The sequence below is a fragment of the Pteropus medius genome, unplaced genomic scaffold, assembly GCF_902729225.1.
Source record: "Pteropus medius unplaced genomic scaffold, Ma_sr-lr_union100, whole genome shotgun sequence".
In the NCBI taxonomy this organism is placed as follows: Eukaryota; Metazoa; Chordata; class Mammalia; order Chiroptera; family Pteropodidae; genus Pteropus; species Pteropus medius.
The window spans coordinates 13,018,433-13,029,856 of NW_024342473.1; the positions used below are offsets into that span (position 1 = coordinate 13,018,433).

The window sequence follows — 11,424 nt, forward strand, 5'->3', positions numbered from 1 at the left end:
TTAGGCTAAGAGGTGGTGGAAGAGTGTTTCAGGCTGTGGAAACAGCACATGCAAAGACCTAGAATTCTTAATGGAGAAGCTAAAACAGGAGGGTCATAGGAAGAGGCTGTGGTGAGAAATGGGGCAGGAGTGGTAGCAGGGGCCAGATTATTAAAGACCTTACAAGCTGTGGGCTGGGGAAATGATATCAGATTTGGTGTTCAGAAAAGTCACTCTGGCTGGTGGTTGGAGAATGGATTTAGGATTATTTTGGGGTTTAAAAGAACCGATACAGTAGCGTCCAGCACAGAGCAAATAGCTGATATGTTTCAGCTGCTATCATCATCATCATCATCAACATCATTTTCTTAGTGGCTCAGCAGAAGAGATGATCACGCAAAGGAGACAGCAGGAATGTGCAGGGAAATGGGAGGAAACCAAAACAACAACGAGTCAGAAGCCAAAAAGGAGGGCTTGACGAGCAGTGTCAAATGCTGCTGAGCAGTCAAGATTATACCTGAGAGCTACCTATTGGATTTACTGAGATGGAGATCACTGGTAAACTCAGTGGGAACATTTTTCAGTGAAGTTCAGTGTTAGGGGTATGAACAAAGTCCAACTGCACAAATGTGAAATGTGATTGTTTTCCAGGAGTTCTCATACAACATTTATTTATAACCTAGCCCTTTGTTCCTGAGGTTTGTGCCCCACACCCCGCCGCCCCCTAAAAAGAGGGTAAGGTGATACCTGGTGTGACTGAAGCAGATAGTGAGCTTGTGGGGACATAAGGATGAGTGAAGAACGGTTCTCTAGGAGCTCCCAGGCTAGCGGGGGCCATTGGACAGGTGCATTTTGATATGGGGAAGGAAATCCCTGGAGTCTAGAGGGTTGGAGTGAGCAGGATGGAAGACTAGGGCAGGGCTACATTATGACTTGCATGGGCCCTGGGCACTTTTGCCTTCATGGGCCCCTTCCTCAATAGAAAAATATGTATATGACTGTTGATATAAAGATGCATATATTGCTATCATATACTAAAACATTTTCTTCCACTGAAAAGCTCATTTTCCCCCCCTTCTGAATGTAAAAGAAATTGAAACATTTTCATAATATGGGTCTTAGCACCATACCTACAATGCCTAATGGATGAATCAGCCCTGGACTAGGATAACGGGGGATAGTGTGAGATCTCTGGCTACCTGGGAATGGAGAGGCATCTGCACTTAAGGCAGATCCCTCAGACCAGCCAGCTCCAGGAAAAGGCAAATTTGGGGTTTAGGAGTTACAGAGGCTCATGCTGCAGATACTTTTTCATAGAGGAGGAAGTAGTGTCCTTGCTAACAAACTCCCACCAAGCCAAGAGCTTCACCAGACAGCCGATTGCAGAGGAGAGCAGTCGGTTCAGTGGAAACCACCTCACACTGGAGCCCCAGCTGCCTTGGTCTTGTGAAAGCAATACCATCAGCCCTCTGTCACTAATGTCACCGTCAGGGGAGACAGCTTTGGGAGGGGTGGCAAATAGACCTCCCACAGGTAAGGTACCTGGGAAGTGCAAAGAATCCCGTGAATTGTCAGTTTCCACCACAGAGAGAAAGGTTTTATTCTGTGGGCTTTTGGATAAGTGTACATCTGTATGTGAGAGAGATGTGGAGTAGGGATGTGGTTCACGGTTGTTTCTGATTAATTCATTTCATTAAACACTGATTGCCTACCAAACGAGGAGTGGATGGGGTGTTTGTGATTTAAAGTGCCCAATTCAGATATTTTTCTTTAGAACATGGCTCCATGCATCTGAGCCCATTCTTGCTAAGCCCAGGAGGTTTGTGTTGGCTTGGAATCAGCAGCACTCACCCTCCCTGTTGCCAGGGTGATTCTCGGGTGGGGGATGGGACTGGATTCAGTTAGACTCACAGACACACACCCAGAACCATGACCCTCCCTAAGTCCCCTCCACAGCCCCCACCCATCTCTCCCCATTCTCCTCATCTCCACCCTGCCCCACCTCCTGAGTTTTCCATCTCTTGGCCTTTGTTTGTTTTTGCTTTTGTCAGTCTCTTTCCTCTGGATGGGTTTCTATTTGTTTCGGAACTGTCTGAGTCTGTGCACCATGGAGACAGTGTCCTGGGCTGCCCCCAGCCCTGATCTGGTTAGAATAAGCCCCTCTCCTTTGCATGCATCTCCAACCTAACACTGAGAGCATCCAAGTCATGACATTATGAAGCAAGATAGAAACCACCATCTCCACCTCCTCCTGCTAGCAGTCTTGTCCACCTGGAAAGGGTTTTTAGAAAATTTTTAGTATTCCACTGCAGGGTCCATATAGCGCAGCCCTGAGAAGGGGAAGCAGCATTTATTGAATACCTACTGTATACCAGCTATTGGACTAGGCTTTGCTTGGTGTTAAAAATCTGGTGGTGAAGATATTTCCTGCATTAAAATTCAACTGCAAGAAAAGTTTGTTGAGTGAATAAATGGGTGAAATGGTGCAAGAGACTTCCTTGCCATAGAAAGTAATGATTGAATATCAGCAAAGGGGATCGAAGTTAGACTTGAGAAAAAAGGCCTTGGCAAGGCTATGTGTGTGGATGAGGGTTTCAGAGAAGGTTACAGACATCTGTTGCTTGATTTCAGGGAGTCCCATTTGCTTTCTGTCACCAGAAGTATCTCTGTGAGTAATGGCGGATGGGCAGAACAAACAGAGCCTTTCGTTTCACTGAAAAGGCTCAGACTTAAAATGCACGTGGTGCTAGAAGAGGTTAAACTATTGATAAGATGCTTTTTAATATACTCATGTGAATGAGGACAAAGCCTTTCCTAAGAACAGGTGTTAGTAATGAGTTGCGGGGAGCGGTGAGAAAGAAACCACCGGGGATTCAAGGTTGAGAGGACCGTTGACCATGTGAGGGGGTGATAGGAGAAAAGGAAGGCTGGGGCCACTGGAATCAAACTCTGAATATCTATTTGGCCAAGGAAAGACCCCAGTGAAAACAACACGTGGTGCTGACAGGCCTTCTACCCCTAGCAACATTGGTCAGTTCAGTCAAACTGCCCCACAGTGGGGCAGGAAGAAGACAGAGCTTGTCTGAATTCCAGAAAGTATAGATTGCAGACCGGTTTAAAGATGTAGTTTTACAGTCCTTAAGCAAGTACAGGCTATCCCAAATGGGCCTGTAACACAATGCCTATCAGAAGTCTATAGGGATTTAAAACCAGTGCATCAGCTATATTTTTAGATTTGAGAGTGCTTGAAAATTATTTGTCTTCTTAGTTTGACCATTGATTTCCTTTGGATTACATCTGTTGTTCCTGTTGCCCACAGTTCATTCACCCTCCTGGCAGCATACATATCCCAGCTTCCCTCTGCGGAACCAACCTCTTTTCCACTCATTAGATCTTGGTAAAACTTGCTGATTGGCTGGGGGCCCTGAGCCGCTGCTCCACTTTCGTGACCAATTTTAACAGTTTCAATTGGATCTTGTGGGGAATAAAGTGGGGAGGAGTCTTTAACCGATACCCTTTGCCACTGTGGAACTTCATTATTTTTGGTGTAAACCCTTTATTAAATATAGATATGAATTTCAAATGAGTGAATCAAGATGGATGAAGTTTGTCCTGACCCCAACTATCCCCACAAAGCACTCAAACCTGGGCAGAATGAGAAATTGGCAACATACATACGAACTACCATGTTCTGGGGCCTTCTGTGGCCTCAGTATCAAGATGCCTCCTTGAGTTAACTTGGACTCTTCTGTAAAGGCTTTCAGACTAGGGAACCTCAGGGCACTCTGAGATCTGCGAGCAGCAATGGGTAGATGTGACTAAAGTGAGGGTTATAAGCTACATTGGAGGGGCTTGGCTCTCAAGAAGACCAGAGGTTGGGTCTGCACCAATGGAAAGATTGAAGGAGAAAGGCACTACCATTTATCAAGTGCCTCCTATATAACGAGCATATTGAGAGATTTAATTCTCACAATATCCTTGTAAGGTAGATACTATAATCTTTATTTTATCAGAGAAGAAACAGGCTTGAAAAAGTGACTTGCCCAAAGCAAAAAGGCCTGTAAGAGACAGCGCTGATGCTGAATCTAGAGCTGGAATAATAAGAAAGGCAGGCAAGTGCAAGGCCACAACTAGAGGGGCTGCTTGAGCAGAAAGGATCTGGGCTGGTTGTGTAGGGAGGCTGGAATGGGCAGCACCAGGCCTAGGGGATGCAAACAAGCTCCCTTCACAGGCTAAGGCTGTTAGCTCTGCCATGTCCCATAAGCAAGGGGCACCTGGGATGCTGGGAGGGGGACCGTGGGAAGTCTCCCTTGATGTCCACACTATTAACAAAAGCTCTGGTCTCGGCTCTATTCACCTTTCCAACCCTATCACCGGCAGACCCAGGAGGTAAGCTCAGAGGTGCAAATGGTACTGAATGTAGGGCAGGAAGGGGTGGTCTCCCACTGGCACCCCAGCTGCCTGCTTGGAGCTTGGGCCATCGGCCTGCTCTGATTAAATTGACTTCTTCAAGACCTCACAGCCAGGAGCTGCCAGCAGCCAAATCCCCCTGATTGTCTGAGATGTTCCCGACGTCAGAATAAACAGTCTCCCCTGTCCAGCCAGCTGTGCCGAGCAGCATTCCTGTCTCTCTGCCCAGCTGGGTGGGGCTGCAGCCCTGTGTCCACCTCCAGCAGAGGCCAGGGGGACATGTTAAATGGGTGGAAGAGAGAGGAGAGGTCACTGTCTGTCTCCAGATCAAATAGAACATTCCCTCCCCTGATTCTCCATTTTGCCCAGTGCCAGGCATCTCAGCCTCAAGCTATTGCCGATGAAAGCTCTGTAATAATGACTCTTTGACCTTAGAGGAGGCACACACCATGCCACTGTCCCTGGGGTCAAGCCCTTCACCCTTGCCCTTCACCCAGGGCCTGCCTGGAGAATTTGAGACTCTCCTACATCATTCTAGCTAGATCTGAAGTGATCACACCCAAAAGGCTTATTTTATAGAGCTGGACACCCTGAGTCAGCAATTAGAAGCAGGGCTAGACCCCAGCCTTTCGCTGCTATCCACTGCCTTGGGAGCCTATGGATACTGTGGCTAGAATGACGTTAGGGGCTCTGAGTGAGAGAGGCGGCCCATGTTTTTGCAGAAGAGCAGAGGTGTTTTCATCCTACGCCTGTTTTGGAGATCAGGCTTGAGGCCGAGCAGTTTCCTGAGGAAGCAAGTGTTCTGGAAAAGCGCTGTTCACCAGCTCCTAAATCACTCTGTCAGGAGTAGAGCTGGGGCAGCAGAACCTGAGTGGGGTATTACGCTGTCCAGAGACCAGTGCCCAGTCTGGGCTTGGCCAGGGCATGGGAGGCGGTCAGGGACAGAGGGCAGAGTGCTTGGGAAGGGGGAGTCCCCCAGCCCACACTATCTGCTTCTCTGCCCTAGGACTCTGGTCTGCTGACTGCGGGGGAGGAGAGAACAGCCTTTCTCGGCCAGTCTGCAAAAGGAATTCCTCTAGGAGCTCCTCTGGCTGGAGACAGCCTGAGGGTGGGAGGGAGGCAGACAGTGTAGGAGCCCATGGCGGCCCTGGGGTCTCTGTGGACAGGTGTTTCATTGTCAGTCTGTCTCGGGCCTCTAGCTTTGTCTCTGTCTAGCTGCATGTATCAGTGTGGATTTATGTGACTATTCCATGTTTGTATGTGTAAGCAGTTGCATTTCTGGTTGGAGCTGCGTTCCTTGGTAAGAAAGTATATATTATGTGTTTGCCTGCATATGTTTATGTTCACATCTGGGCAAACTCTTGTATGTGGGTATCTTCAAGGGAAGTGTGGGCCTGTGTGTCTTTATATAGATGAATGGGTCTACATCTGCCTACGTGTGTCATGGGCGTATGCATGTGAGCAATTAGGTTATTTTGGTGTAAACATGTACCTGTCTTTCTAGCTGTAAGTTTAAGCATGTGTGTCTCTGGGAGCATGGACATATATTTATTAGTAATATGTTGGTGAGTCCCTGAAAGCATGTATGCCTGTCTATTTACATTTGTGCAGAAGCATTCATTCACTCATTGATCGATTCATTCATAAACCATTTACTAACAAGCATCCTTAAAGTGCTCGCTCTGTAACATTGGGCCCACACTGGAAATTTAGAGAGGTGCCCAGGGCAGCTCCTAACATTTGCAAGACCCAGGGCAAAAATACAAATGAAGGCTTACATTTTTATGTCTAAATATTTAAATATTATAAGTCAGACACAACAAACTGCTAAGGAAAATATCCAATCCCTAATAACCCAGAGGGCTGGGTTTGATTTTGAATTCCCAACACCTCTGAGTCCTGTGCTGAAACTTAGCAATACAGAGCAAGTGGCCCCAAACTTTTTTTCTTCATCCTTGCTCTGTCGCATATCTTGAAGGGCCTTGCATACACGTGTTACCCATACATGTGTCCAAACTACATACATATACCACACAAACAGCTTCCCTTTGACCAACCTTTGGGCCTAGGGGTGCTCACACCATTGGCAAAGTCTGCCCAAATGGCTCCAAGTGGGAAATAATGGGGTCCCATGTACCTGATTTGTAATCCAAGAGAAGGGTGTGGGCTCCTGGTGGGCCCATTCCATTGGTGTCAGGGACTTCTCACTGTGTAGTATGGAGTGTGGCCATCTAAAGGGTGGGCCCAGGGTAAGGGCCCTTCTTGCCTGTTTCTTCATGGAACTTGAACTCTGGAAAGGAACCACAGTAAGTAAAAAGTTGAGAATAATACAATGCCTGGATATAAGTGCCTGTGTATGTATCTTTGTTTATGTATCCATGTTTCTCCATGTCCACGTGTGCGGGTATCTATATGTGTCTATGTGTGTTTTGCTCTGTTCATCTTTGTCTGTCTGATCTCTTAGAGGGCAGAGCCCACAGCTTTTCTTTCACCATTCCTTCACCTCGGTTGACTTAGGACTATGAGACAGGCTGGGGTACTGATCTGAGTCTAAGCCACTGTTCTGTGCTCACTTTAGACTCACTCTGTGATCTGGCCTTAGTTTCCTCATTTGTAGAATGGAGGGGCTAGATTACCATGTCTTTAATTGATAGGCTTTACTTGGTTTCCAGAACGAGTATGACTGAGTTCCTGAGTTGACTTCTTTCTAGAAGTCAAATTGAGGGATGCCTAATTGTAGAAGCTCTGGGTTCAGACAGAACTGGGTTTGAATCCAAGCTCTGCCATAGACGACCTGTGTCTCCTTTAGAGTTACTTAGTCTCCCTCAGAGTTGTGAGGATTAAATAAGATAATGTGTGTAAAGTGTTGAGCACCATGCCAGACTCACAGATATTCAACAAATATTAGCTTCTGCCCTTATCTAGGATGTTTCCAACTTTTATACCTTACAAATTCTGGGTTCAGTAGACATGTTGACTAATTGAAATAATTGGAACCACATGTTTAGAGAGTTTTGGCCCTATGTTGGATGGGGGTGGAGGGTTAGGACAGTTGGTGAGAAAATCTGGACGTTTCTTCAATGCCTTCTAAGAAGCTGCCAATGCAGATCTGTGTATGAGCTGCTCTCTCTACCCCATTCTCTGACAGACCCTTGACATTTTCTCAGTCTTATGTAAAAGACTGTGAAACAGGTTCAATGCCCTCCTCTGACCTGGTTCTGCCCCTGAGCTCCTCCCTGGCGCCACAGGGTGCTGAGCTGAGTAGGATCAGGACACCAGACAGAGCTGGGTCATGTTAGGCCTGAGGCTCCCCAACATGTCTGGGCCTGTCTGACCAGCCCCAATAGTGGGCAGATCCACCTAGACAGAGGGCACATGTCTCCCATGATTGCTCTTCCTGAGAAGGCACTGCTCTGCTCCTGGCACAGGTGGCCTTAGGATCCTGAAGCACCAAAGAGACTGAGGAGAGCTCCATGCCACCTATCCCCTCAAGGCCTGTAGAATGGCTGAGTTCCAGCAGGAAGAGAATGGAGGAGGGCCAGTAATAGCACCTCTCAGCCGGGGCTGGTGGCGGTGCTGGTGGGGGTAACCATCTTGGGAATCTCCTGGAGCCTAAAAATTCTGGCAGCTCTTGGGCTGTCCTGAAATATCCCTGATCCGGAGGGAATAAGGGAGGGGTCTAGGGCCTAGCCAGGATTGCTGAGTTGGGACATATGAGCTCAGGGTGGCTGAGGCCCTGAGCAAAGCAGTAGAGGGTCTGCCTTGGGGTCACGCTGGCCATTCCTCTGATCCCCCAAACCCTCAACTGGGTGACTGAGAATTGGTTGATGATCTCCCAGCTCCAAGGATTACTTGGGAGGTAGAAGCAACTTAACCTGCAAAAGGCCCTTTTTGGGGGTCGTTGTGATCTCTCCCCACCATCTCTAGGCTGCTCTATTTGGGGCCAGAACTGGGAATTTTCCTCTTGAAAAAAAAATTAAAAGCAAGGCGCAAGTGGTGGGTTGAGGCCAAAATAATGTGTTTAAGGAAATTTCTGCTTCATGCTGGCTAGAACAGAGAATGTCTGGTCAAAGAGCTGCTGACGGCCAGGGTCTCTGTAAGTAAACAGACTGCCTCTGATGGCCTCCCTGAGCTCATTTCCCTCAACACCGTGCAAGGAAGATGATGTCACCAGAGCAGGGCCTCCTGGTCATGGAGTTTGTCAGTGAGCAGGACGGAGGCTCAGTGATTGCCGGAGGCTCAGTGATTGCCGGCAGCCTGGTGCTGCTGCCTAGTTATTGCGAACAGCTGCTTCCCACCCAAGCGACTCTGACACCCTCCTACACGTACTCATCTGTGATGGGACTCTAGCCACATCCATGACCCCATAGCAGAGGGTGTTCCTGGGGAAGCTTGAGATTAACTGTGAAGTTGCCAGCTCTCATGCAAAGCCACCTCATGTCTGTGGAGAGAGAAACCCAGGATAGATGCAATTGAAAGGAGTAGCCTCTGAAGGTACAGGCCCATGTCCTGCTCCCATGCAGAGCAGGCAGTGGCTACGTGCACCACAGCCTGTAACCTGGGGCCAGGCAGCCAGGACCAGTGGGGGAGTTTCCATGAGCAGAGGACCCAGTTCAGGGGAGATTGGAAGATGGGATGAGGAAGAAGCCACAAAGCAGTCTCTGTCTCCTGCACAGGCTCCTGAGCACTGAAGTCGCCAGGTGAGACTTTTATGGGGTTTGAAAGCACTGCAGCAGAGTTACTGAGGAGCAGCTGTCAGAGGTTGGGCCAGGCTCTGCAGCCTCCCTCTACGCACTCTGTACCACCCTTACTTCACCTCTTGACTGGGCAGTGGGGTGTAGTGAGGTAGACAGGTGGGCCAGAAGCTTCTTGAGGGTGGCCTCAGCCTTTACTTCTTTGTGTCCCCCAGAATCCCGGGCTGACTTCATATAGACTCATCAGTCACACAGACCCACACTACAGAGTGACCAGACCACTCAGTTCCTGCCTGACCTACTCCAGGCTGACTGAAAATCTCAGACTGATGGGCAGGCTCACAGAAGACTCACTGCCTGTTTCATGTGCAGCCTGACTGACCAATAGGCCAACCCACTAATTTAGTCACTTATTCAAAAGAATGGTAATGGAACATCTCATTTGTGCCAGGTCATATGCTGGGTGCAGGGGATAAAGCAATGAACAAGATAGACAAGATCCCTGCTCTTAGGGAGCTGACGATAGCAAACGAAACAATGACAAAGTATAATTACATATTATGAAGGAAGTAAACAGGATTCTGTGGGAAAGAGTACCCAGCAGGACCTCCCTTGCATTTACTGGACAGGGAAGACCTCCTTGACACATAATCTGAGACCTGGGGGATGAGAATGAGAAAAGAAAACAAAAACAAAACAAAACAAAAAACCCATGCAAACGCCTGTGGAAGAGCTTTCCAGATAGAGGGAAAAGCAATGCCAAGGCCCTAAGCTGAGAAAGAGTGTGGCCTGATCTTGGAATAACCAGAAGACCAATGTGACTGGGATATAGTGAGCGAGGAGAAGGTGGCATGTAGATGAGGTTGGAGAGGTGGGCAACAGCAGACCAGACAGGGCCTTGTAAGCCATAGTAAGGGTTTAGGTAGGCGTGAGGGGAAGACTCTGAGGGCTTTAAGCAAATGTGTGACACACAGTAGGAAGAAATAGATAACCTGAAAAGCCCTATATCCACTAAATAAATTGAATTTATAGTTTAAAATCTTCCCATAAAGAAAACCCCATGCCTGGATGCCTTCACTGGTGAATTATAAGTAACCTTTAAGGAAGAAAGGATTTAACCACATTTAAGTGGACTTGCACAGTTCAAACCCACGTTATTCAAGGTCGACCGTATTTTTGATCCATAGTTGGGAATCCGTGTATGTAGAGGGATGACTTAAGTTGAGGATTTTTAACTATACAGTTGGGGCAGGGGTTGGCACCCTTAATCCCTCCATTATTCAAGGGTCAACCATATATGAAAATCAATTGTATATGAGCAATGCTTGGAAACTGGCATTATAAAAATAATTCCATTCACAATACTGTTAATAATATGAAATACTGTCTACGGCCATACCACCCTGAACAAGCCCGATCCCATCTGATCTCGAAAGCTAAGCAAGGTCGGGCCTGGTTAGTACTTGGATGGGAGACCACCTAGGAATACTAGGTGCTGTAGGCGTAAAAAATAAAAAGGTAAGGGATTGTAAGTCGACAAGGTCTTTGCAATCTATGAGGTCAACCAAGGGTTGCCTTGCCTAAAATAAAAAAAGTAATAATAATAATAATATGAAATACTTAAAGATAGATCTGACAAAAGCTGTGTGAGATTTGTACACTAAAAACTACAAAACAGTGCTGAGAGAAATTAAAGAAGACCTAAATAAATGGAGAGAGTACTATGTTCGTGGATCAGAAGACGTAATATTTTCAAGATAGCAATTCTCCCCAAATTGATATATAGGTTCAAGATACTTCCAATCAAAATCTCAGCAGGCTTTTTTGGGGGTGTAGAAATCAGTCAGCTGATTCTAAAATGTATATAGAAATGTAGAGGACCTTGGATAGCTAAAAGAATTTTTAAAAGAATTATAAAGTTGGATGACTTTCCTACTTGATTTCAGGACTTATTATAAAGCTACTGTAATCAAGACAGTGTGGTATTGATGTAAAGATAAACATATAGATCAATGGAACAGAGGATACATTTTAGAAATAGAAGTATATACATATTGCCAATTGATTTTTGACAAAGGTCCCAAGGCATCTTTGGGGAAGAGATAAGCTTTTTAACAAATGGTGCTGGAACAATTGGATATCTGTGTGTGGGGGGGAAAACCCAAACATTTGCCCTTATCTCACATGATACACAAAAATTAATCCAAAATGGATCACATACCTAGATGTAAGAGCAAAAACTACAAAACTTCTAGAAGAAAACATAGAAAAAAATCTTTTAACCTTGGGTTGGGCAAAGAGTTCTTAGATATGACACAGAAAGTGCTAATAATAAAATAAA

The 11,424-nt window shown here is 46.6% G+C and overlaps 1 non-coding gene across 1 annotated transcript; it reads left to right on the top strand.

Moving 5' to 3' along the window:
• The first annotated feature begins 10,468 nt into the window (after nt 1-10,468).
• On the top strand, nt 10,469-10,587 carry LOC120604661 (5S ribosomal RNA). The gene has a single exon (XR_005653390.1). It is a non-coding gene; the product is annotated as a 5S ribosomal RNA (ribosomal RNA).
• Nucleotides 10,588-11,424: the final 837 nt, after the last annotated feature.